The sequence below is a fragment of the Sus scrofa genome, chromosome 13, assembly GCF_054392235.1.
Source record: "Sus scrofa isolate SSC_HxYL_T2T_F1_AM1 chromosome 13, Sscrofa_HxYL_maternal_Yorkshire_Landrace_v2.0, whole genome shotgun sequence".
Lineage (NCBI taxonomy): Eukaryota > Metazoa > Chordata > Mammalia > Artiodactyla > Suidae > Sus > Sus scrofa.
In genome coordinates, this window is record NC_139395.1 from 181,846,122 (window position 1) to 181,872,211 (window position 26,090).

The following is a 26,090-nucleotide window of genomic DNA, read 5'->3' on the forward strand; positions in this document are numbered from 1 at the left end:
TCTGGGTGCAGAGTTGAGTGCAGAAGAGTGAACACAGATCTGAAAAAGCACATGAAAACACTATAGCCTACAAAGCTCTTGCAACTGAAATTTCATGAGATAACCGGAGTTGTGTGGCACAGAGAAGGAAGCATTGACTATCATGGTGATTCACAATTATTAGCTTGCCTAGGAGCTAATATCAGCTGGGCCCCCTTCCAGAGTTTCTGGCCAGGAGGTCTGGAGTGGGGCCTGAGAATGTACATTTCTAACATACTCTCAGATGTCACCAGTGCTACTGAGGAACAAACTTTAAAAACCACTAAATTATAGAAACAGAATAATCAGGTTTCAAATCCTGACTCTGCCTCTTGGTAGCTTTGAACTATGAGTAATTCTCCCAACTCCTCTGATGTTCAGAGATTTATGTATTCAAATATTAAAATCCATCGATTATTAATTCATCATTTTTAGGAATGAGGATATTTGTTCTTATCTTGAATGACTTTGTAGATGTCATTGTGAAATTGCATGAGAAAATCCCTAGTACATTTTTTGTACTCAATAAATATGAATACACAGTCCTTGTTTTTATTCTAATATGTTTTAAGCAATCAGTTAAATTAATTGAACCATAAGTAATGAAAAGCCAATAGAAATGTGTAAAAAGCTGTAATATGTAACATTCTAAAGTAATAATAAATGTATATTTCATCTAATAATATTGAATTGAATTATTTGTTTATATTATTTTCACCAATGGAAGCAAATGTATGTATAATAGCTATGTGATATTTTGTGCTTATTGATTCTGTATAAGTATTTTGAAGCCATGTTTTAGTTATCTCTTGAGAAAAGACTCTCATGCTTTACTTGAAGGCAAATAGTAAATGAAATTAATAGTGGTTTGCTCTATGTAATAGGCAATAATGGATCATCTTTTGCAATAGACTAGTAATGTTTCATTTATACTGTACCCTCTGGGATAGTAGATGTTCAGGATATGTAAAATTTCCAAATAATTAATGCTTAGTGCTTGAAATAAAATATTCATTCTTCATCATTGCTTTGTAAAGCTCTCTGAGATATATAATTTCTTACCTTTTAATTTTTTTATTCCAATTTTTCAAAGTGGGATTATTCAAAAATCACATTAAGTACAATGGTATTGTACCATGCTCTAACACCATGAAACATGCAGGGCCTTTAAGGCAAATTAAACTTAATATTCCCTTTATTCATTTGCCATGGCCTCTTGTACTATTCTATCTACTTATCCAATAACAGAGTGAAATCTGGAATGATAGAAATATCTATTTTAAATCAAAATGAGTTCAGTTTCTTTTGTTTTCATGTTTGCAGTCCTTCTGCAGCCCATCTTGTAGTCCTGAGGTCCATTTTGCAGCAGTTAATATATATCCATTCACCACCACTATCCTCTGTAGGTTCTAGTGGACACTATCCAGAGAATATTGGAAACCAAGAGGTTGTTTTAAAATGAATTAAATATATTCTGGGTCACAGATGATTCACAGGGCTGAGGATTAAAAATTTTAATTTGGGAGTTCCTGTTGTGTCTCCATGGGTTAAGGACCTGATGTTGCCTCTGTAAGAATGAGGGTTCAATCCCCAGCCTTGCTCGGTGGGTTAAGGATACAGCATTTCTGTAAGATGCTCTAGAGGTCATATATGCAGCTTGGACCTGATGTTGCTGTGGCTGTGGTGTAGGCCTGCAGCTACAGCTCCAATTCAACACCTAGCCTGGGAAATTACATATGCACCTGGTGTGGCCATAAAAAGAAAAAAAAAATTGGAAGAAGTAACAATATAATCTATTTATTTACTTATAAGGTTGAGACTATTCTAAGATGATGTTGTCTCAAGTAATGACCTCAACAAAAAAGATTATTTTTTTTCTTTTTTTTTTTTTTTTCTTTTTGGCTGCACCCATGGCATGCAAACCCATGGAAACCCATGTTTCCAGGGCCAAAGATCAAACCTGCACCACAGCAGTGACCTTAGCCACAGTGGTGACAATGCCAGTTCTTTAACCTGCTGAGCCACCAGGGAACTCCGAAGATGTGATTTTTTTTAATTTTATGATTTGGCTGTATTGTTTAAAATAATTTCTTAATTTGTCATTAGCTATTATTTATTTAAATATTGGAACATTAGAATTTGGGTGAAAGCTATTTATGACTTCCTGCTTTTATTTCTTTCTGCCTTTGATAAATCTTACACATAAGCCCCAAATAATGAGATACTCTGGTTCTCTTTGAATGTGTGTTTCTGTAATACATTCAGCTCTTAAAAAATAACTATTATTAACCCTAGAAACTGAATGGAATTTGTTGGATGCCACTTGGCTCCCATTTATAATCACCTGCTTGCTGGGCCCAGCTATTGTAATATAAGGGGTTTAGGTAGGGACTTAGGCCTCAGGAGTTTTTAAACATTTCCAGCTGCTTTGATGTGGAGCTGCTTTGATGTCCATGACTGAGAGTGACTGACCTAGTGCATAGGTGATGTTCAATAACTATTTGTGAATAAAGGAACAAACATATAAATAAGATATTTATTGAATGTCCTTTAAATGCTAGCTTTATAATCATCTTAGTGATATGGTATGAAAAGTCACTTACTTTTGAGGCACTCAGTGATACAGAGATGGATGTAGTTCTAAGCATTTGTACTAAAATATCGTAATCATCCGCATGCACAAAAGTGGCACAGAATCAGTTGTAATCATCCCACTCACCAATACACCATTTCCCCTTCCTGTGCTTTCTGAGCTGAAGATAGTAACACCACCTGCTCTTTCGCTCTAACAAGAAATCCTTGGATCATCCCTAATACCGTTCTTTCTTTGCTCTCATATCAGATTAATCCCAGGGTCTTATGTTTTTTGACTTATATATAATATTAGAGGATTTGTATTTTTTTCACTTTCTTTATACTGCCACTGCCATGGTTAAATCCATTATGATCTATACTCTGTTCACTGAATTAGCATCCTAATGGGTCTCCCAGCTTCCAATTTGGACTGCCTGTAAGCCACTCTCAAATTGTCCTAAAGCACAAAACTGATCATGTCAGTCCTTACCCTGTTTAAAACCCCTCAGTGCCTCCTTATGTTTTTCAGAACAAAAGCCGTATCGTTCCATTTTGTAGGATCCTACAGTATGGGTCCATTCCTGCCATTCTAGCTTTATTTTTTAAGTGGGCTTATTTGCACCCCATAATCTAGTTCCAATTAAATAATTCTGTGCCTGTGTCTTGAATCAGTCTATTACTCTCTCTCTTTCTGGATTAGCTTTATTTATTTCTTCAGTTTATAAAGTTTATCTTCAATCTCAACTTCATTTTAATAGTTGAATACTCTTCCTCCCTCTGTATTTGTCTGAGACCCCACATCCTACAGGAAGCCTTTACTGATCCTCAAGGAATATTTGTTTTGAAACATTTGAATACATAACAATAGTAGTCCCTCTATTAAAAATCCCTTATCCTTCCTGGAACACAGATTTATACATGATTAAGACTGAGAGAACATCTCTAATTTGACCATGCACCTGTATTCAAAATGAGAGTGAAAGGTATTCTCAAAACCTGTTTCAGGACTCCCAGTGAAATAGGGACTGAATCACTTGGGATCTCTGGAGTAGATTTCTGAATCTCTGCACGTGAATGACGGCCCCATGGCTTTTGCTATATACTTACTAGTCCACATTGCCAAGTCTCGTAACCCCTCTCAATTCTTTTAGCACCGTGTGTATACTTTTACATTTACCCTTGCCATTTCCTAGATCTTCATAGCAGTATATAGCAGTATATACTTTTTTTTTCAATTTGAAATTGTATTATTTATATTATTGTGGCAAGGTGCTTGTTTTCAGAGATTAATTTATATTATTGTGGCCAGGAGTTTGTTTTCAGAGAACTAGACTGACAGAATATTCTTTGGTGGCTCAGGAACCACCCCCGTACCCCACCCCCCTGCGGCTCCTCACCCCTTACTCTCCTCCATCCTCCATCCTCCCAGCATGGTTCCTGGGAATGTTGCAGTAGGGAAGGTAGGGGAGGGTCACAGGAGGCTGGGGCAATTACTCTTGGACATTTGGAACATTTGCACTTTGAGACCCCCTACCTATAGAGGAAAAAAAGAAAAAGAAACTTTTCAATAGATGATTTTTTTTTTTTTTTCCAGAAACATGGCATATGGAAGTTCCTGAGCTAGGCCAAAGATGGAATCCAAGCCGCAGCTATGATCTCCACCATAGCTGCAGCAACACCGGATTCTAAACCCAGTGCCTCCAGCTGGACATCTAACTCTGGTGCCACAGAGACAAGGCGAGATCTACTTCCCACAGCCTGAACTGTCCATGGAATTTTTCTTTAAGAGGAAAATACCAAAGTATTGATGAGAATGTTTGCCCTCCAGGAGGTGGAAGGTGGAGTTTTGCTTTCAGTTTCCTTTAAGTTCCAACTCTAATTCCAAGTCCTCAGTTTTAGCCAGTGGGCTTTCTTGGTGGGCATGGATTTGTGCCTGTAGCCCCCTACGGCGACCTAGGGGACAGTGATTTAGAAGCAAAGCCCCTTGGGGTGATGATACCCTGTCTCTGTTTCTCTAATCGCTGGAGGCAAAGGCTGAGGAGGTCAGCTGTGCCACGTGGGCTGAGCACCTGTTCAGCAAGTGGGGAGAGCTGAGCCTCAGCTCCCAGACATTTCCGTCGGGAGCCTCTCCTCAGCAGTGGGGGCACCCAGCATGCCAAGCCTCAGTTTTTCTCAAATGCGCAATAACCAGGGAAGGAAATGAAGAAAAAGCAGAAGTTCTTTTACCTTCTGAATTCTTCTGTTACGTTTTGCAGGAAAATTGGGATCTGACCATGCTGGAGTCCCTAGGCGCTGAGCCTCTGGGGGACAGCTGGGAGCTGAGAGGCGTTAGAGCCGAAAGTGCAGATGGACTGGTGGCAAGGCTGTTTCGCCCATCCTGATCCTTTCCGACTGGCAGGGGCCTTGCCTCTCCTGCACCTGCACCTGCACCTGCGCACATCCAAAGCACTCACTTGGTCCCCACTGTTAACATTAATGCTATGTTACCTTTGAGCAGGAGTAGTCAAACCTCTGGCAAAGAAATTTGGGTTAGAAAAGCAAATCCCACTTAAAATGTCAACTACAGATAACTTAAAGCCATCTCTTTTTCCAAAGGGTACATTGAGAATGTTACCCATGTATAAATTGTACCCTAATGTCCTTGTTTAAACAGTAATAAACAGGGCAACTCAATTTGTTGAGGGTCTGTGTGTTCTTAAGAACTAAAATTGGAAATGTTGGAATTGAAAAAGATAAGCAATGTAACACTATGTTCAGAGGCTTCCTTCATTCTTTGTTGTAGGCATGTTGGTAGAACATGTGGTCCAACTTTTATTAGAAAGCCCCACTGCAGCATATATTAGAAAGCCCACTGACCTCACCATATTTTTCATGACTCCCTTAGTTACTATGGTTTGAATCTGTTGACAAGGTATACTGTAGCACTTCTTCCACTGTATTAAGGAGATCAGTGGAGAGGATTGGTTTCCTGATGAAGACTTGTATTTTAATGAAATAATAAGCACATGGTAGTCAGGAAGAAAGGGAATTAGAAATCAATATTTATCAGTGTTCAACCATTATGTTGACTACTTTGCACATTTTACCTTATCTTCTCTAGAATTCTTTAATATATGTCAGCTTATCTCCATCTTACACATGGTGACAAATAAGAACTGGAGAAACTCTGGAATTCCAACCCTTAGATGTGTCGATTTTAGAGGAGTCCACATTTTTTACCATTAGAACATGCTGCCTCAGAAGACAATAATATTAATGTATATGGAATCCTGCCTCTTTCCATCTGTTCCATAATGACAAATAAGAAGCCAAACTTTTTTAAGCTACTGAACATTGGGGAGTTGGATTTAAAATGCACCTCCTGTGGGAAATGTAGTGATGGTGAGATGAGTGGAAATTTGGTTCAGCATTAAGCTTCCAAAATCATGAGCAAGACAGACTTAATTTATCTTTATTATGATCACTGAACTAACTTTATTTTTCTATAATAAAGGAATGCCTGTGGAAGAAGCATGGGTTATATTAATTGCAGTGTTATTAGCCTCAAAGAATATGTCCTGAATCCTGTAACTGAAATATGGCTTAAGCCCTTGGCTCCTTGTTGATCTCTTATGATAAGAGCATAATAATTAAAAATCATAGACAGTATCAGCTGCTCTAGAAGAAATGAACAAATTCCAGTCTAATTTGGTTTCTTAGAACAATCTGTACTTATACATATGTCCACAGATACATTTCAATAGACAATATCCTGGGTCGAATTGTGCCTCCTGCAAACAGATTTGTTGAAATCCTAACCCTCAGTACCTTAGAAGGTGACTGTATTTGTAAGTAGGGTTGTTGCATTTATAATTAGTTAAGATAAGGTCATAATGAAGTAGAGTGGCCCCCAATCATATATGACTGATGTTCTGGTAAGTCAGCCGTGTGAAGACAGAGATACAGGGTGAAGGCCATGTGACTGTGGAGGCAGAGATTGGAATGATGTGTCTACAAAACAAAGAATGCTAAGGATTGCTGACTCTCACTGAAAGCTGGGAGAAAAGCATGGAACCATTTGCAGAGCCTTTGGTAGGAACCTAACCCGGCTGACACATTGAATCTTAGACTTCCAGCATCCAGAATCAATAGAGAATAATTTTTGTTGTTGTTTCAAGCCACCAAGTCTGTAGTACTTTGAGATGGCAGCCCTAGGAAACATTAACAGGGAGCTTTTATTTACATTATATATGTTCAATCAAATTGTATATGAACAATTTTATAGAACAAAAGAATGTAAATGTAAAATTGTAAAAATGAAAAGGAAATCCTACCATTTGCAAAAATGGGTAAACTTGAAAGACATTGTCTAAGTGAAATTAGCCATACACAGAAAGAAAAAAATCTTTATGATTTCCCTTATATGTTACACTGTGACACAGTAGTTCCTAATTGCCTTCATTTGCCTTCCATTTCTAGTTTATATAGTAGAGTCTCACTTCAAGCAATCTCTTGCCAAAAACCTCAACCCACTTGACCTATTATCTTACTATCCCATTCCTTGTGACTATATCTGAGTCCTTTACAATTGTGGCAAATTATAAAATTCATAGTTTTGAGATATAAAACAGGGGCCAATGGCTACATTAGGATCAAATTTCAGCTCTACTATTTATTAGCTTATAGGATTGAGAAAGTAACTTAAGATTTGTTCTCAAGTTCTCCTATAAAATGGGGACAATAATAATACTAATTCCATAGAGTTACAGTGTGAAAGGAGTTAATATAACAAAGCACTTAATTAACTGGTCCATATTAGTACTATGTAAGTGTTTCTTTTAGCATTATTGTCAGTACAACAAAAATATACAGTCTTTAATGTCAACTATCAATGCAAATGGTCAATTGCATTTTGATTCACAAGTCAGTGTCTCTACCTTTTCGTGGATGTTTACCTCTCCACCAATTTTAACTTCATCATCTGCCTTTTGCCCAAATCATCAGGGCATAATCTTTCCTCCTACTATTATGACTTTTCTGAAAACTCTCTCTCAAATTCCTGCCACTAAACTTACACACTGGCCGGCATTTCATAAACTGGCCTGCTTTTCATCCAGTTTTTAAATGTCTTCCTTCTATTACAGTACAATAAGCCATCCCACATATTATTTATTGTTTAAATTTTGAACCCTTGCTCTTGATTCTTTCTTGAGAGGCTTCACTCTATGAATCAACTTCTCTGTCTTTATGTCTCCGCCTCTCTTTTCTATATCTTCAGTGTTTCTTTCACTAGTGACTCTTACTCCTCTCTCTCTCTCTTTTTTTTTTTTTTTTTTTTTTTGCTTTTTAGGGCCGCACCCACAGTATATGGAGGTTCCAGGCTAGGGGTCGAATCAGAACAGTAGCTGCTGGCCTACACCACAGCTCACAGCAATCCTTAACCCACTGAGCAAGGCCAGGGATTGAGTGGATGTTAGATTTGTTAACTGTTGAGCCATGATGGGAACTCTTCAATATTTAAACTAAATAAGACTCTCCTAATTTTTAAGCAAAGTGAAAACAAAAACAATTTAAAATGTTCTCTTATTGGAGTTCCTTTGTGGCACAGCAGGTTAAGGATCTGGCATTGTCACTGTGGCAGCTATGGTTGCTGCTGTGGTACAGGTTCAAACCCTGGCCCAGGAACTTCCACATTCCATGGGTGCATACAAAATTATAAATGTTTTCTTATTTCCATCTTCTGCAATGATCAAACTATCTTTCTTCTTTAACATAGTAAATGTCTTGAATAAGTTGTCTGCACTTCTTTCCTGTGTTTCTTGACTTCCACTCATCCGTAACCCATAGAAATCTGACTTCTGGAGGCCAGTTTAATATACTGGTTAAGACTGAATGTTCTATAAAAGAAAGCCTGGTTTCAAAATCTTCCTTTGTTCTCTGTGACATATTTACTGATCTCTTTGTGCTGCAGTTGTTTCATCTGTTAAATGAAATGATATTGTTAATTCAGAATTTGAGTATCCAATAAAACAAATATGCAACTTCTGAAGTATATTAAAATTGTCAATTATTATTGTCATTATGCCCCCCATTCCAAAAATAGGTATTTTCAAAGTAATTAATGACCTTCTTTTTGCTACATATAATAGAAACTTTTCAGGTCTTAACATCTTGACATGTTTGCTCTCTACAATATTCTTGCCCTCAACTCTAGTGACACTATGGCTTCCTAGGAGTTTTTCCCTTAATTCTCTTGTTTACTCTTTCCTAGCAACCTTTCTGAAAGCTATTTTTCCTCTGCCTATAATTTGATTTTTGATGTTTCTTAGGTTTTGTCCTAGGTCACCTTCCTTTTTATTCTACATGCAATGAATTTATCGGTAATTTTTGGTGAGCAGTTTTACTAAACCCTCCTGTTTGACTGTTTTGTGTCTTCTTTTCTGCCCTAAACTCTCTAAAAGCTTCCCATTCTCATGCAGAGATGATTATCTGGCATCCTATTTCACTAAGAAAATGCAAGCCATCTGAAAGGAAATTTCATGAGTTCCCATGGCCACATCCACCCTCATCAGAGCCCATGTTATCTTCCATTACAGTTGATTGTGTATTCTTAGCCAACTCCCACTCTGCCCTGTGGGCTCTAAATCCCATCTCCTATCACTTATTTCAGGAGATTGTTCCACTGTTTCTTCTCTCTCTTTCTGCAGTATTTTTCTTTCTTTAAATTCCTGTCAGCATATGGTAATGTTATGAGTTCTTTCATTTTAAAACAAAAATCACTCTTTACTTCATGTCACCACTAATTTCCATTTCTACCCTAAATCTAGTCTTTCTACAGCAGAACTATTAGCCTGAGTATTCTCCACCTTCCTTCCTCCCAGTTTGTGTGAACCTACTCCTATCAGATTTTGACCCAGACAACCACACCTAAACTACTCTTGTCAGGTCACATTACCTTCATCTTCTAAAGCTGGTGGTCAACTTTCCTTTATCCTGAGGGAGAGTTTTGGAACTTGGAAGCAGTTTTTCCCAGCTCATCCCTTTCTTCCCCTCAAACATTTTCTTCTATTGTCTTATGAGTACTCCCCTGATTTCTCTACTAAATTTGACCTTTCTTTCTCAGTGCCATTTGATGACCTTCTTTATCTCTCTTATCCCTACAGAGTACCCAGAGTTCAATCCTTGGATGTACATCTCCTCTTCTTTGACCTTTTTTTAATAATCTTGTCAGACCTTGGAACTTTAAGCCCCACCTCTATGCTGCCAAAGTCTGTGTCCATAACTTAAGTTACATCTTCAGCCCCAACTTCTCTCCAAAATGCTAGCCAGCTTCTCTGGGATTCTAACAGACACTTCATACACTAAGCATGCCTAAGTCTGAGCTCTACACTACCTTTCAAATACAGATCTTTCTGCAGTTTTCCTTATTTCATCTAGTAGCAATGCCATTCTCCAGTTCTTCAGGTGAAAACACAGAATTCATTCTTAGTTCTTTTTCACATCAGATCTTCCAGAAAACCCAGCTTTTAAACATCTAAAACATCCTTGAATTTGAGGCTTTTCCAGTATCTCTAGCTGCTACCATTCTAGTACAAGTCACTGTTACTTCTTATCAGAATGGAAGACAAAAGCAGAATTGCTTAATGATTGGTGCTGAAAGGTTTGACTGAGTAACTGCTAAAGGAAAGTGGAAATGGGACACTTGTCCTTCTCCATCTGAAGGTGGACCTGGGCTCTGCTTCCCTGAAGTTTGGTCTTTATCCCACAATGGCCTCTGGTGGCTAGCAGCTGGCGTTGGCAGATTAATCTTTGCACATCTGGCTTGGAAACTCAGTCAGACTGATGTCTCAATCATGACTATTCTCTCTGTGAAAGAATGTTCTAATGTTTGAAATCTAAAAAGAGAGAAGAGTAGAGAGCAGAGCACAGGAAACATGCAGGTAACCAGTGCCTTGACAAGGACTTTAGATGGAGACTGGGTTTAAAAACCTGATTGGATGGATTGGGATCTTGGGGTTAGTAGATGCAAACTATTGCTTTTGGAATGGATTAACAATGAGATATTTCTATGTAGCACTGAGAACTATGTCTAGATACTTACAATGGAGCATGACAATGGGAGAAAAAAGTATGTACACATGTATGTGTAACTGGGTTCCCATGCTGTACAGTGGGAAAAAAAAAAATTGTGTTGGGGGAAATAACAATAAAAAAAAAAAAAAACCTGATTGGAATTGGAATGAAAACAAGTGGCTTAGTTATCTCTTGTTATCCCTTAGGTTGACGATTTCTCCCCTGGAATCCCTAACCCCATACTGAGGGAAAAGCTTTTTTCCTCAACAACATACCTACCTCCCAGGCTGCTCTATGCAATTTCAACAGACTCCTGACTCATTTCTAAAACCTTCCTCACTCCAGCTTCAATATAAAGCAATTGAATGAGATTAAAACCTGAAGTTCTTAAAATCACCTGCAAGGCTTTTTAGATCTGGCCTCTTATCTCATCTCACACTGCTCTCCCCCTGGTTCCCTGCATTCCAAATACATTGGCCTCTCATTGTTCACTGAGCCAGTAAGGTCCACTTTTGCTTCAAGACCTTTGTCCTTGAGGTGTCCTCTGATGGGAATACTCAGTATACTGAAGTCCAAATGGGTTGCATTTTCATGCTCCTAGCCCTTACCTTGGTGAGTGCCTAACCTGGACACCTATCTAACCTGCAACTCCTTCCTCACTGTTCTATCAGAGCCCGTTCCTGCATTATTCTTCTTAGAACTAATCACTAGCAGCCTTTCACATTTTATTTATCATGTTATTTGTATCTCTGATAATACTGTAATTGTGAATACAGGGATTTTTGTTTCTTTTATTCAACAATGTATTTATAGACATAAGATGCAGGTAAATATTCATTGAAAGTGTGAATGACTTTGGAGTTCCCTTTATGGTGCAGTGGAAGCAAATCTAACCAGGAACCATGAGGTTGTGGGTTCGATCCCTGGCCTTGCTCAGTGGATTAAGGATCTGGCATTGCTGTGGCTCTGGCATAGGCCAGCAGCAGCAGCTCTGATTAGACCCCTAGCCTGGGAACCTCCATATGCCGCGTGTGCGACACTAAAAAGACAAAAGAAAAAAAAAAAAAGTGTGAATGACTTTGTTAAGACTGAAGCCAAATTATAATAAACTGAAAAATATTAGATGAAGATTTCAGCAGGGCTGAGAATCTTGAACCCTCAATTTCCCCTTAACCTCCCTTAACAGCAAAACTAGACTTTCCCCCCATCTGAGGAAACTAGATTTTAATTAAAAAAGTTAATAACTTAACATTGAGGGTATCTGCTCCCGTCCTTTATGGGGAAGGATCTTAATTTTGTGAGAAAAAGAAGATGAAATATAAAGTTTTTTTAAGCTAAATGAGTTTATATATGTAAAATTGCTTGGAAATCATGATTTAACAGGTTAGTTCCAGCCCCTGGACCTCAACAGCTGGATGTACTGATTAAGGAAATCTCAGACTCATAATTTCCTAAAGTTAATAAAATTAAGATGCCGTAACTTCCCTGGCATATTGTATAGAGAAAGGAGTACAAAGGGTTAAGGAAGGGGAATCTTGAGTAAATGTATTATGTTCACCTTGATCAGCTCTCCCTAACCACATGAACATTTTACTAACTGAGGTGGTGAAAAGGAATTAGCATGTTCCCCATAGGCCTTTAATTTTTTATTTATTTTATTTTATTTTATTTTTTGCTTTTTAGGGCAGCACCCGAGGCATATGGAAATTCCCAGGCTAGGGGTCAAATCGGATCTATAGCTGCTGGCTTACATCACAACCACAGCAATGCCAGATCTGAGCCATGGCTGTGACCTACACCACAGCTCATGGCAATGCTGGATCTCTGACCCACTGAGTGAGGGCAGGGATTGAACCTGCATCCTCATGGATACTAGTTGGATTCTATGGAACTCTCCCCATAGTCTTTAATGAGGTATGTCTACACAAGGTGTAGCATTAAGCCCCAAGAAGCCTCAGGGGCTGTTGTATTAGCGATTTTCTATAGTGTTTGGGGAGTGGAACATCATATACATATTAACATTTAGGAAGAAATAGGCCAAATTTTAAAACTTTGGTGTTTTGTTGAAGTTTAGATTGTTCTGTTCTGCCTCATTTACTGGAAATCCATAGTGCCATCAGTTTTGAGTAGAACCCAGAGCAAGCAAAATCTTTTCTGTAGACCTAGTCTGAGGTCCTATTGACACAGCACAGTTGATAATGAAGAAAATCTGTGTGACATATAGGGATGCTAGACTGGGTTTCTGGCCAAGAATAGAACCCTCACTTCTTTCCATCACACACTGGCCCTGTCTTACTCATAAAATCATAATGTTGGATATTAGCAAAAGCATTTCATTGTAAAATGGAAATGATACATGTGAGACCAAGCTCTAAATGGTCCGGGGTGATTAGCATAAGCATATAGTTCAACCTCACAAATAGCTACTTTTAACAGTTTCACCATTTCTTACTCAATCCACACAGAGGGACTCGTGGAGAGTTTCTTAGGACCAGTTAACAAAAGAGGAGTAGCATAGGCCTGGTTTTCAGATGAGTTTGCAAAGTAGCATGTTCTGTCTGTGCATAATTTCTACATTTCAGCCTAACTTGGGGAGGCCATGGTAAAGATAAATGTGCTCATGAGTAAATGTTAGGTAGTGTGTATAGTTCTCATTATTCTGGCAGTGTGTCTAGTTCTCATATATATATATATGAAAGATCATGTATGATATGGATCTGTATTTATTCATGAGTACTGACTAAGTCTTGTCTTGCTAGAAAAAATAAAAAATGAAACTGGAATATTTAAGACAAGGATGATTCAGAGGATATGGATAGACATCACAAAATGAGTGAAAAGAGAATGAATTCAAATATCAAATAGAGACCTTCTAGGGACATTGCTAAGGAGACTTTCAACAATTAGGTGGACAATATGAGCCATCCTGTTGATGTTAGTGAACCTCATTCTCATCCATACCCTACTGTCATCTCAGTGGCTGTGTACAAAGAAGATATATAGGTGGAGATATGAGCTGTGCATGGGCTCAAAAATTATAGACCTTTTCTCATTAAGGATGAACTGGCTAACACCTGCCCAACCTGGGCAATGGATGTTACAGTCAAATGCTTTGATTCCTTCCCTCAAGTATAAATTTGTGATTTGTTTTCTTTTTTTTTTTTTGAGATAAGTATATATTCCAGATATGAACTTGCCTTCCCTGTCTGAAATACTTCTGCCAAAACATCCATTAGTGGATTTACAGAATGCCTTATGGCCTTGTTATCTCACACATCGTTGTCTCCAAGGAAAAAACTCACTTTACAGTGAAAGGAATGTAACAGTGAGCTCATGTGCAAAGGATTCATTGGTCTTATCATGAATGCCTCACCCAGAAAAAGGGATTTGATGGGATATGTTGTGGCCTATTGAAGATCCATCTGTGTCCTACATTTATAATGTGGTCCAGTGTGTGATTCCTATTTCTCTTCATCTAGAATGTGTACATTTAGGTGATGATAGGCCCCTTTCATTGATGTATCTAAGAACCTATTTGTCAAACATTTGCTCCTTGTCTCTGCAGCCTTAGCCTTGGTGGATTTGGAGGTGCTAGCAGCAGAAGAGTTGTGCATATATTAGTGAACATAGTCAAGGTACTGTCAGTTAGGTAGCTGAGACTATTCACTGGCCATTTGGGTCTTCTCATGCTAATAAAACAGGATAGTGAATAAGATCAGCCCGTGTTTATTCTTAATTATAAAGAGAGAACTCATTTCTACTCCACCACAGGGGCAGAGATTCAGTGAATCTAGAAGATTCACTGGGGTGTCTCTTGTTATTCCCATGTCCAGTGATCATTAATGCGAAATTAACCATCCAATAAAGACTGGTCCAGTTAGGCCTTGGGGCCGATAATAATAAATATTTGAACCATTCTACCAAGCAGAGATGCTGTCAGAGAGTAAGAAGAACATAGAATGGTTAGTGTAAGAAGAAGGCCACAATGATCCAATTTCAGGCCAAGTGAGCAGGCACACAGTTTGGCACTGTGGCAGCCAAAATTTAAGGTGATCATTCTCCACTACCTTATCAGAAAAGTAAAGGTGTACTGTGCTTTCATGGGGGAGTATAAGTGAATTGAGATTTTCCTTCAATGATAATGCATTTCCCATCAGCTGAGATTTTTTTTTTTCCCTCTGAGTGCTATCTGGAGTAGATGAAGATGGGCAAAGGAGTGGAACATAATTTAATCTCCATGTGCTCTGCTACACCTCAGGGTCCACATCCCACACTTTGCTAACCACTGTCAGCTGCTGAAGTGGATCATCAAGAGGATATGATCTCTGGTTCACCAGTGAGCAGGACCTGGGTAATCAGACGCTCCTCTCCTCCCCTATCCTTGGGATATATCTTCTATCTCACAGTGGGAGTTGCTCCAAGGACATAACTTTGAAAATGTAAGGTATTATTGAGACTACCCAGATGGTTTACATAACTCAACCCAATTAAGGCCTCTATATAAATTCTTAAGATTCTGGGGGACATCTGTGTGGATCTACTTGTCCTGTGGCTATGCAAGACAGCCCTGGTATGTAAGTTCCCTTCCTTCTCAACCCTGCCACCTTCCAGTCTGGAGTGACCTGCCACTTTCTTCTGTCTCTCCGTGCCCACTGTTTACAGAGCTAGTTTAGGAACCAATAGAAGTTCTTAGAGGCTAGTCCCAGCAAAGCAACTAGGCCTCTTAACCTCTGGCTTTAAGTGTTCATTTCTTAACATTTGTCACGCTACTGAGGGACTAGGTCTCAACCCATTATTTGACTTGTTCTTACTTTCTCAATGTAATTTCACTTTATTCAATATGGGTTTGTAGGGACTTTCCGTTGTGGTGCAGTGGAGACAAATTCAACTAGTATCCATGAGGATGCCATTCGATCCCTGGCCTTGCTCAGTGGGTGGGAGATCTGGTGTTACTGTGAGCTGCAGTGTAGGTCATAGTCGCAGCTTGGATTTGTTGTGGCTGTGGTGTAGGGCGGCAGCTGTACCTCTGATTCGACCCCTAGCCCAAGAACTTGCAGAGGCCATGGGTGCAGTCCTAAAAAAAAAAAAAAAAAGAAAGAGAAAGTATGGGTTTGTAGGAAGCCAAAATAATGATCCCAACAAACTTATATAAATATGATATTTCTTTTAATCGGGCAGAAAAATTGTTAAAACAGGAACATACACCTCTCAACCAAAGAAAAAAATCCTACCAGTTTCTGAACGCACTCTAAGGGCTTCATGAGCACTTTCACATCTATTGTTTTGCAAGCCCTTGAGTCTAAATTCCATCCTAAAAATTTCAGAGCTCATCTTCTATTAGTTAGATGATATATAATCAACTCTTTGGGTCATTTTTTAGGTATCTGTAAAACTGAAAACCTAACATTCGAATGCCCATAACCTAGTCCAAATATGTGATATTCTTTCAATCAATATCTAACAATGAATAGATTACACAAAACCCTTAGCTGAAAGTCGCAGATGCTATCATGGTGCCTTGGTTTGTGAGGTAAACAACTTTGGAAATAAAATAGGTATGCCCCTGTCATCAGAAGAACAGGGGATCTGCCTTTTATCTGTTGTTGAAACAACTTCCTATTACCTCTTTTGACTAATAATCAAGGCCTTTTCCCTGATTAACAAGATATGTTTATGTCAGAAATTTGAAGGCAGCCTTGCTTTGCTATGAATCAGAATGTCAAATATCAAACTTGGAATTTTTTAAGCTTATAGACTGCTGTACGTGGCAGTTGGTAAGAGTAAAATTTAAGTATTGGTGCCTGGCCTCAGAGGCATTCTGTAGCTGGTTATCTTAAACTGCAAGACATAACTATTTTATGTGAAGGCATGCATTTGCCTTCTCTTTTCAAGAAGAGAATCTTGAAAAGTCTCTCCATTATAACTGGGGAATATTCACAAATAGCAATTCCATAACCCTCCTGAAATACATTCCAGTGCTATGAGGGAATTCTTAATCTGGAGCCTTAATTTGGATTCCCCTTGCACTGTCTTCAATTAAAAAAATTTTTTTGCTACTCCCTGTTTTTACATAACATTGCTTTCCAAGCCAGAAGCCAGTTATTGTTTCACATTTTCTCCTTTTACCCTTGTAATTCCAATTCTACTTTCACTCAAATGCATCTTCAATACTTATACATTTAGTAATATATTACTTGTATATTACTTACTATTATTATTACTTTACATAGACTCTGTACTTATAACTTGTGCTTTTTCTGCATATATCTACATTTGTCAACTTGTACATTTAAATTTAATTTATTTATTTATTTTTTTTTTTGTATTTTTAGGGTCATACCCACGGCATATGGAAGTTACCAGGCTGGGGTTCGAATTGGAGCAACAGCTGCCAGCCTACACCACAGCCACAGCAACACCAGATTTGAACCACATCTGCAACCTACACTGCAGCTCAAGTTAACACTGTATCCCTAACTGACTGAGTGGGGCCAGCGATGGAACATGCGTTCTCATGGATACTAGTCAGGTTCATTACTGCTGAGCCACAATAGGAACTCCTAATTTAAAATTTAAAATCTGAAATGTCTCTTCTTTCTTCGTACTTCTCTTTTTTCCACTGCTTTTTGCTGACATCTTTCACCATAAATAAAGTCACATTCTGTTTACATTTCCACTTACCCACCACTTTCAGAAAGCAAGGTTGAGAATTTCCTGTCAGGGTTTTGGGTCAGAGTGCCTCTCAGAGCCTAGCACAAAGGACTCAAGAAGTATTTGGTTCAGAGGATGAATGACTGTAAGACTAAATGTAGTGTTTTCATGTAAGGCAGCATTTAGTTACTAGGCAGAAACTAGCAAGTTTTATATCTGATGCATATTTAGTTCTATATTAAATAATTAGTCTGCAGCTGGCCTGAAAGTATATATATATATATATAATCTCCTTTTTTCAATTAAAATAAGATGTTTATTTTCTTATTATAATAAAAGAGAAAATCTCCCTCATATGCTTATATTTATCTAAATCTTTCTAAAATGTACCCTGGAATTCACATAAACAAATCTATTTTGGTACTGTTATTAGCATTTAGCAGTGCTTCAAACATAGTTAAGTGTTCCTTAAGTGCTTATTGAATTACTTAATATATTGTCTAATAAATATTTCTAAAAGGTGATAGTCTACACCTTTCTTACAGGTGAATAGGACAGTAGATAATAATAGCAAAACATAAGTGAAAACCCATTTAAAAATTTTTGTTCTTAAAGATAGCAGTAACAAAGATAATAGTTAATTTTTTTTTTTTTTTTTGGCTGCACCCATGGCATATGGGTACCCCAGGCCATGAATGGAACCCAAGCCACTGTCATGACAGTGCCAGATCCTTAACTGCTAAGTCTCCAGGGAGCTCTGATAATTAGTTCTTTTTGATCATTTATTATAGCCCAGGGACAGTAATAAGAACTTTATATGGCTTGTACATTTTAGCCCACAAACAGGCCTCTAAAGTAGAGAATTTCTACTTTCTACGTAAGTAATATGAAACACAGAGGTTAAGTTGCCCCAGTCTTATACCTCATAAGTGGCTTGGTCTATCAGTATTTAAATCCACATAATTTGAGTTTACTGACCATAATCTTTATCATTATACTATGTCAATTTTCAAGGCATAAAATGTATTTAACATTTGGAGTAAATGCTAATGCACTACAAGCTAAACACAGGCCCTAAGTACTTGTGTAAGTAAGATAAGTCAAGTTGAAGATGTTATATCCTTTGATTTTTTTATGTGTCTATTATGCTCTGAAATAAATTGTTCTATTTCTACTCAAGGATACCTTCTATATGACAGTAGTACGCATTTCCAACAGAGCTGCTACCAAGCACTGAACACGTTTTGACAGATCCAGACTACATTGGGAAACAAAATGGTCCTCTCTTCAAAAATTGTACATCATTTTAAAAATTTGTCTATTTTCTTTCCTGAGGAAAACTCTACTATGTTGTTTTGCAAATTTAATTTTCCACAAAAAATCAGAGTTCCATTTCAGCTCACAGATACGGTATATAAATTTAAATTATTAAAAAACATTAGTTCACATGATAGGTATATATTTTAAGAAAGTTTGACTATAATAGGCTATTAACTCAACAAGCGGCATTTAATATTTCCTCCAAAAATGTTATTTTTATGAGTTACATTATTTGTGAAAAATATGCAGCTATATTGATAGCATAAATCTATAAGCAACTATTGATGGACTGTAGTTTGATTTTACAATGAGAACAATAAATGTATCAATTGTCCTAAGTGTTATTTGATGTTTATTCTTTCATTTTTGGATGTAAAGTTATATAATTGATTTTTTTCTTCTTTTGTGTATGTGTTTTTGTATTTATTACAAAAGACTAAAGGATTGATTTTTTTTTTTAATGCAAAATCAATAAGCTTTAGCTTGAACTCGTTTATCTCTTCAGGAAATGCATGCCTTCCTTTAAATTTGGGGATGAAAGCATACTTCTTATTGTCTCAGAAAAGTACTGCAGAACCAAACATTTGGGGGAAAGGGTAAAATTTAGGAATGTTTCTGAAAATGCACTGAAATCAGAGCAGAAGAAAGTAGGTCTCCACATTCTCAGCAGGTTGCTTGTAAATCCAAATGACATGCACGATGTATTGAAATATTCCATGACCAACTCGCCACATTTACTGCAGCATTAATATAAGGAGCTCCTGGAACGGTTCACTTTCTTGCTTGCTGATGAGTGGAATTGTTTGTGTCTCAACTGGGACTGTAATTGGCACTCACCATTCTCTCAGATTCTCAGAATATGGGCATTTCTTCAGAAAATTCTTAAGCACAGGAAAAACTAAATGAGGTCAGGAGGATCTTTAGGTGAGAACACCTATCACAAGTGCCAACTCATTCAGTCTCCAGGTTTATTTAAACAGCAACTAGTACCTTTTGCACAACAGAATGATAGAAGTTGTAATATGTCTTTACATGTTTCTTGTCTCACCTATAGAGGTTAGAGTCAATTTGCAGCATTTTTTCTAAAGCAATGCTTTCTGCCTAGAAATCCATCTGTTTTTAAACTACTTTTAGAAATCATTTTAATGAAATAATTACATTGAATTTTATTCTAACCAAAATTTCTTAGATATTCAAGTTCTTATAGATGAACTTTTTTCTCATCAAAACAAACTCTAACATCATATAATAATACTAAAATTGATTATTGAATATTTAGGTGCCAGGCACAATGCTGAGCATTTTATACATGTTATGTTTTAATCCTAACATTTCTTTTGTATGTTGGTATTATTATCCTCATTTTACTGATGAAGTAATTGAAGCCCTGGAAAAAGTTGACAATATTTTAAACACCTCATTTCTAAAAAGGGATTGGGTAGAGTTTGAATCTAAGTCACTTTGGCTCAAATACATAATCTTGCAACCTGCATCCAGCTTTATAAATGTGAGTGTATTTCCCCCATGTTAGTGTTCATCAACGGAGAGGAAATACTTTTCAAAAACTAATTTTTTTAATTTTAAAAATATATCCTGGCCTAGAGGATTTTTAGGGCAGTGAAAATACTGTGTGTTTGGTAATGGATGGATACCATCATACATTCGCCCAAATCTATGGAACTTACAACACCAAGAGTGAACCCTAGGGTAAACTATGGGCTTGAGATGAGTACGATGTGTTGATGTCCGTTCATTCTTGTACCATTCTGGTGAGTGATGTTGATAATGGGAGAGGATGTGCATGTGTAAGAGGAATATGGGAAATCTCTGTACTGTCTTCTTAATTTCGTTATAAACGTAAAACTGCTTGCCAAGAAGTCTTAAATATATATACATGCATTTTCTGTAGTGTTGTCTCCTATATGTCAAATTTTGATTTTGCTTTGCATCCTTCTGCATCCAAAACCGAATACCCATGGAGTGGTTCCTAGTATTACATTTTAATCCTTTAATTACTGTAGGATCACTAATTACATCCTCTTTTTCATTCAGCTTTATTTATTGGTGTTTTCTCTCTTTTTTCTTTGTCAATAAATTTTGACAGTTGTGTTGATCTGTTCCTCCCAACTCATTATCCCTTCCTGAAGAATTCAGCTTTTTTCGTTATAAAATCTTCCTCTTTGTCTCCTGTAATTTTTTTCCTCAGACTATTTTGTCTGCTATTAATGTACCTCTTCAGTTCTCTTATGGTTACTATTTGTATGGTAGATTTTTCTCTACTTTAATCTACTTATACCTTGGAATCTAAAGCTTTCTTCTTACAAACTATGTAGAGCATGACTTCGTTTTGTGTTTTACTGAATTAACAGTCTCTGTTTTTTTTAAGTTTTCATTTTTATTTTTTGTCTTTTTTTTTTTTTTCTTTTTCTTTTTTAAAGGGCCGTACCTGTGGCATATGGAAGTTCTCAGGCTAGGGGTCAATTCAGAACTACAGCTGCTGGCCTACACCACAACCACAGCCATAGGAATGCAGGATCTGAGCCATGTATGCGAGCTACATCACAGCTCACAGCAACCCTGGATCCTTAACCCAGTGAGCAAGGCCAGGGATTGAACCCATGTCCTTATGGATCCTAGTTGGGTTCATTAACCACTGAGCCATGACGGGAACTCCAGTCTCTGTATTTTTTAAAATCAATTTACAGGAGTTCCCATCGTGGTGCAGTGGAAACAAATCTGGCTAGGAACTATGAGGTTGCAGGTTTGATCCCTGGCCTCGCTCAGTGGGTTAAGGATCCAGTGTTGCCATGAGGTGTGGTCGCCACGAGCTGTATTGTAGGTCGAAGATGCGGCTCGGATCTAGCATTGCTGTGGCTGTGGTATAGGCCTGCAGCTACAGCTCTGATTAGACCACTAGCCTGGGAACCTCCATATGCCACCAGTGCAGCCCCCAAAAAGACAGAAATAAATAAATAATTAATTAATTTTAAAAAAACAATAAAATCTATTTATATTTGATGTCCTTATTGTTATGGTTGGATTTACATTTCACATGTTGTTAATGATTAGTTTTCATTTCACTTCTTTTTTCCCTTCTGTACCTACATTACTATGTTCTTTTGTGTTAAATACATATGACTATTTTTGTTGTTTTTTATTTTCTTAGTGTTTAACAAGGAATTTCAATATATATCTTAATTTATAACAATTTCTTCAGATTAATCCCTTTTAATTCCAATAAATACAGGAATTTTCCTCCAATAGGGCTTCATTGCCCATCTCCTTGTTATTATTTGTCATGTTATATATGTTATACCTTTGTATTGTATAAAATCAACAGTACAAAAAAAAAAGAACAAAATAATGCCATTTGCTGCAACGTGGATAGAACTAGAGATTCTCATACTAAGTGAAGTAAGTCAGAAAGAGAAAGGCAAATACCATATGATATCACTTGTATCTGGAATCTAATGTATGGCATAAATGAACCTTTCCACAGAAAGAAAATCATGGACAAGGAGAATAGATTTGTGGTTGCCAAGGCAGGGGGAGGGATTTGGATGGACTGGGAATTTGGGGTTAATAGATGCAAACTATTGCCTTTGGAATGGATAAGCAATGAGATCCTGCGGTATAGCACTGAGAACTGTATCCAGTCACATATGACAGAGCATGATAATGTGAGAAAAAAGAATGTATATATGAATGTGTGATTGGGTCACCTTGCTGTATAGTAGAAAATTGACAAAACATTGTAAACCATCTATAATGGAAAAAAAATAAAAATCATTTTGTGCATGTGTGAGAGAATATGGCAAATCTCTGTACTGTCTTCTTAATTTCGTTATAAACGTAAAACTGCTTGCCAAGAAGTCTTAAATATATATACATGCATTTGTGGTTGCCAAGGGGGAGGGGGAGGGATTTGGATGGACTGGGAATTTGGGGTTAATAGGTGCAAACTATTGCCTTTGGAATGGATAAGCAATGAGATCCTGCGGTATAGTGCTGAGAACTGTATTTTTTTTAAGAAAAAATCAACAGTACATTTTTATTATTGTCGTTGTACGTAATTTTCTTGTAAATTAGTTGAGGGGAAGAGACAAAATAAGTACTTCTATTATCTTTTGTATTTATCTATGTAAATATTTTTATTGAGTCTTTTTATTTTTTTGTTTGTGGTTGAACATTACTGCCTAGTGATATTTCCTCTCACCATAAAGGACTTGTGTAGAACTTTTAAGACGTATATACTGGCAATGGATTTTGTCATATTTTGTTTATCTGGCAATGTCATTTTTGAAAGATATTTTTGCTGAAGAGAGAATTCTTGATCAATAATTTTTTCTTTCAGCACTTTGAATACACCAGTGCGTTATCTCCTGGCTTTAATCATTCTGTTGAGAAGACAGCTATTAATTTTACAGTGATTTCTCTATCATTTCTCTTCTACTGTTCTCAAGATAACATCTTTGTTTTGACCTTCAAATATTTGCCTAGACTGTGTTTATGTGTTGATCCTTTGTTTTTATCCTATATAAGTCTACCTTTGAAATAAAACCAGGAGAATATATATGTAAAAATATATACATTTATTTATATGTGTGCACCTTTAACAATTATGGTTTTAATATTATTATATACAATATACACATATATTTTAATCTACCTATTTAAATAAAATAATTATCACATATTCATACAATAAAATATTACTGTGTAAAAAATAATGAACTACTGATACACATGTGTAGCTGCAAAAGAGATCCTGTAAAGAGAGCTATAGTCTGAATTGAAGGACCAGAATCCAGTACTATGACTCTAGATGTTCTAGATTTCAGATGCCATGGGTCAGTAACGAGATAGAACTGGTTCCTTGCCTCACCCAGATATTTCCTGGGTGAGGAAATATCTTTTGACAAATGAAATCACTTTCTGAAAATTGTTTTCTCCAGGGCAAGAGGTTACTCTAGTATCTGAAGCAGATATTGAAGCTGAAGACTTCAACCTACTTAAAGTCCTTCAGACATAGCTGGTGTCAAATAACTCCCAGCCATAGCACCCATAAAATGCCGCATTTTTGCAAATGCCTATTCTTTTCCAGAGGTAACTATTTGACAGACACAAAATTTCAGATGTAATGCAGGAATAATTTGGGAGTGGGTGATAGAGATAACACATTGCACTTGAAATTGCAACATGTTAACCAGAATGTGAATAGGAAATCCATAGTCTTGAAGGAAAATATAAGACAGAATGAAATGACTGGTACATAGAGATATAAGTAAAGTTCTGTTTAAAGAGAAATAACTACAGCTGATGTGAGGTAAGGGAAAGGCTTCAAGGAGGATATAGCATTTGAATTAGAAGATTGAATTGACTAATTTTGATTGGAACAAAACAGCACTCCATGATATGAAACTATACATGCACAGAGCTTTGATATGTACTTATTGCAGTGAGACATGAGAAAAAGTAATGGTTATAATAGAAGCTGGAGAATGAAATTTACTGAAAGTCTTGAAGGTTAGCGTAAGGGGAGGTTGGAGGTAAATAATGTAAAGTCTTTTTTTATTTTTTTGGAGTATAGGGAGAGTGATATTTTGAATTGTATTTTGGGATAATAATTCTTAAAGTGCAATAATTAAGGAGATTGGGGCTCTCATTTTTGAAGAAGAAAAGTGATTGTAATGGATTATCTATTTTCAACCCAACGTAATTACCACCATTTGAAGTATATTCTACAGTCCAGAGAAGCTAGAAAATGAATTTGCTAGAATATCTTTTATATATAGTTTCTGATTATTGTGTGTAAGAGAACCCTGCACTGATTTGAAAGGCAGAGAAATCTATTTTTCTCAGTAGAGAGTTGCAGTCAGAAAAATAAGAAGATGTGAATGTCATTGAAGGAAGCTTTTGATAACCACTCACTTCTCTGTTGTAGAAGAAACAGTTGATGTGAGTTTTTCAGAGATTCTCAAGAGTGTGGCTGCTTCCTTCCAAGCTTTTGAGAATCCCGTTCATGCTTTGGGCTAAGATCATCAGTATTCTTTTCTAACCTTCAGTAGCAGCAGCCTTGCCTTTGTCACTGGCTTCCTGTTATCTTCATTCTACAAACATCTGCAAACATTCATGAAATCCCAGAATAATGCACTAAACCTTTGCACTCAGAATGCATTTAATTGCTTCTGTTTTCTTGAGTTAATGCTGACTGATGCAGTTTGGGTTCATTAGTCTCAGGTAACCATATCTAAACGATGGATATCTGGAATCGGTTCTCTAATCTTATCAGATTAGAAGTTAGTGGAAACCTCATTGCCAGTGGAAAATGCAAAATGAAACGCTCATAGTCTTTAGCATAGGATTGTGAAACATTTTACTAAATTATCACAGGTAATCAAATGCCTGAATAAGGCAGACTTTAGTGGGAGACCAAGTAACTATAGCGATACAATATAATGGAGAAGACAAAGACTATGGTGTGGACTGGCATTTTCTAAATATACTGGAAAACTTTAAGAGAGAAAATCCATTGTTTTAAATAATCCAGTTCAAGGTCAAGACTCTGAAATAATTTCTTATTTTTTATAGTCTCAAGGCCAACATTTGTGAAAATCAGAGTCAAAGACTGACCTTCCTGTGGATAGCTGAGTTATTTTAAAAGAAATCAATTTATAGTTTCATCTGTTCTCTACTGTAAAAGTTAGGGCATTGATTTGGAATTGCTGGGAACAGCATTTTCCAGAAAGGTTTTCCTTGTTTGATTCAAGGCTAGTTTACTAATTAGAGGGACCCAGTCCAAGACAGGAAAGGCAGAAAAAAGGAGAAATCAAAGGCAGGCAAGCATATAGGGGATGTGAAATTCTCAGTGGCTTCCCACTTCCAATGGAGGACCCTATGTTATTTTTTGCTAATGACTGAGACGAGAGGTGCAAACTTCATAGAGGTTCTTGAAATTTGCTACAGCTTTCTTTGAAGCCTTTGAGAAGAACATACTTTGATGCTTTAAACTGAACTTTCTAGTGTATGCTTTCCTAAGATTTGGCAGCAGCTACCTGATCTTTAGTGGGCCTTTCACTAGCTTCCGATGTACCAGTTTTTACAGAAATCATCTAAATCCATTCTAAGCCATTTATATTTTGATTGCATACAATAGTTTCTGTTTTCCTGACCATGTTCTGAATGACACAGTGATTAGGGTCTTTTCCAGGGAAATGGTATGAAAGAATATGGGTTGTCAATTTGTGTAAACTGTATCATTTATTTCATTAATGAGTTAGAATTAATATCTGATAAATTACAAGTTAATCATACTTTATTATATTTTCCATTTGAGCAGTACCCTTACAATGTTTAAATTACATTGATTTTTTTTTTTGTATTATGACTTACGAAAAAAATCTGTTTTCCCAGAAGAGAATACTGTCAGCATGTAATTGCTAGAAAAGTTATTTCTGTTTCTAAATCTTCTCTTT

At 36.9% G+C, this 26,090-nt stretch overlaps 1 protein-coding gene across 3 annotated transcripts in view; it reads left to right on the forward strand.

Annotated features, from left to right (window-relative positions):
• Positions 1–26,090, forward strand: part of LOC146397796 (uncharacterized) — a 519,577-nt gene that overhangs the window by 475,455 nt on the left and 18,032 nt on the right. The window contains exons 3-4 of one of the 3 annotated variants that reach the window (XR_014823591.1): positions 4,187–4,430; positions 4,848–8,623. The exons of 1 other annotated variant lie outside the window; for it this stretch is intronic. The gene's annotated coding sequence lies outside the window, so the exon portion shown is untranslated. Of the gene's footprint in view, positions 1–4,186; positions 4,431–4,847; positions 8,624–26,090 lie in introns of those variants that run through there. One more of the 3 variants, XR_014823592.1, reaches the window with a different exon arrangement.